We start from the raw sequence: 2,344 nt of genomic DNA on the forward strand, positions 1-2,344 counted from the left end.
AAATATTCTGTTCAAAATAGCAGGTTGAAATGAACATGTTGCACTGTGGTGGAAAGAGAACAGCAAAAGATTTTTAGCATTTTAAGTTTTTCCACGAATCTGTTAGTTTTGCTTTATTCTACTTTACTATTGTTAAATTAGCACTCAACAAAAGTGGGAGAAAAGTAAAGTAAATTGTACTTCCCCATGATTTCAAAGTAACAAATTTCAAAAATTAACATTTGTTTTCAAACTTCAAGAGGAGGAAAACGGCAATGAAAATAGCACTTTTGATTCAGATGAGAATAAATAAAATATACTTATTCTCCATCTCAGATTGTTTAATTTGCAGATTATTGTGCAAATTACTAAATTTCTAATTATGCTACACAACTAAAAACATTAGCATTAAGTGTGGCTGCTTCATATACCCTGTTTCTTGTTGCTTACCTTAGTCTCATCTTTTCTGTCCTAGGACTCATGAATTAGAAAAAAAAAATCAGCTGGTGAAAAACCCTCAGAGATTATCATCTGCAAAAGAAGTTAATAGAAATTCTTCCAAAAGACCTAGAAATTATCTTGGATGAATCAGTCTCCCAATCCAGTTTCATAGAGGAGGAATATGATCTCTTGGATAAAACAGAGGAGGACCCCAAGAGGAAACACTGTTGATTCTGATGCAGGAAGTTTTATTTCCAGTGAGTGAACAAGGCATCCAAATAGATGATGACAGCATGGAATGTCAGATTGCAAGCAACTGCATTAAAAAAATTGCCTCAGAGAAAGAAATGCTAAAGCTCTTCAGGGATTTATGGAAAATCCTGGCTAATGTGGAAAAAGAACTGTGTCGAATGAGAGGTCAGGGAAGATATCCCTGCTGAGAAATATAAATCTCAGCTGAAAGATAAGATTTTGCAATTACACAGACAGAATAAATGTGATCTTATTAATGGTTTGACTAGACTCAAATGCTGTACAACATCTACTTGCATTAGAGAAACACTATTTTCTGAAATGGATCAAATTTCAGCTGGATCACACTGATAGAAGGAATTGTTCTGAACCTACAGGCTGAATACAAAGAGAAATGCAAGTCTCTCAGATTAGTTCTGCCACTTCATTACAGGTTGAGCATTCCATGTGAAAGTTGGGGAAGTCCCAGGAGGCTGTGCACCCCATGGTTAAAGGCTGCAATACCCTAAAAAGTGGAAGGCAACTCACCCACCTCTCAGGCATCGCAATTGACCTCATGCTAAAAGAGCTTCCCGTTCACCTGATGAACGGACATGTCTGCAACCTCCCACTGCAATGGGTGACCAACATTCTGAACTCTGGGCCAAGCTGAGGCGAAGGACCAAAATGCTGGTTGTGATGATGCTGGGAGTGCAGAGCACTGGGAAATCCACCTTCCTGAACGCCACATTCCAGCGGCAGTTTGCAGTGAGTAGCGGCTGAGGTACGCAGGGAGCCTTCATGTTGCTCCTTCAAGCTAGAGCAATCTTAGAAAAGGAACAGAGCTGTGATTTCATCCTGGTGATGGACACAAAGTATGAAAGCCCCTGAACAGGCCAAGGTGGAAGAGAGTTATCAACATGACAACGAGTTGGCTATCCTGGTGACTGGACTGAACAACAGAACCATTGTTAACATGGTCATGGAGAATGCCACTGAAATGAAAGATTTTGAAAGCTGTGCTCCATGGATTTCTCAGAAAGCAAAGAGCGGGGCATAAATCCCACTGCTAATTTGCGCATCAGAACGTCAGTGATCTTTCTGCATGTGAACAAAACACGAGACACAGGAAACGCCTCCAGGAGCTACTGGATTAAGTCATCAAAACTGCAGCAAAGATGAAAAATCTAAATGAAAAAATAAACTTTTCTGATATCATGGAATATGATCTGGAAAAAACACAGTTGGTACAAGTGTTGCCGGACTGCAATTAAGAATCTCTCTCTCCTGATGAATAGAAGCTAACAATCTGAAATGCAACAGAGACTACTGTGTGGACAACAGAAAATTCTGGAGCTCTTACAATTTTCCCTGTACTATTCTACCAGATTCAGATTTGCTGCCCTACTTTCCAAATATTGTTGTATCAGAAGTGCAAAGAGCCTGAAGAAAAAACTGGAAAGTTGCTCACTCATTTAAGAAATGTAAGGAAGCCACTCACATTAAAGAGGGTCGCCACCGCAATATAGCCAATATTCAAGATGACAACATGAAAGGAATTGGAAGGACAGTGGACATGTTTTTCGAAGAAGGCTGGAGAAAAGAAAGTAAACTGGAAAACCATGAATTGGATATGCAATTTGAAAAAATTTGGAAAGAAAATTTCAGAATTGGTGCCCCTTTTTTAGAGAAC

General features: G+C 39.2%; 1 pseudogene; it reads left to right on the top strand.

The window, feature by feature from the left end:
* The first annotated feature begins 713 nt into the window (after positions 1 to 713).
* LOC142831184 (up-regulator of cell proliferation-like) lies at positions 714 to 1,956 on the top strand (annotated as a pseudogene).
* The last annotated feature ends 388 nt before the right edge of the window (positions 1,957 to 2,344 follow it).

The sequence above is a fragment of the Pelodiscus sinensis genome, chromosome 12, assembly GCF_049634645.1.
Source record: "Pelodiscus sinensis isolate JC-2024 chromosome 12, ASM4963464v1, whole genome shotgun sequence".
NCBI classification, from domain to species: Eukaryota; Metazoa; Chordata; order Testudines; family Trionychidae; genus Pelodiscus; species Pelodiscus sinensis.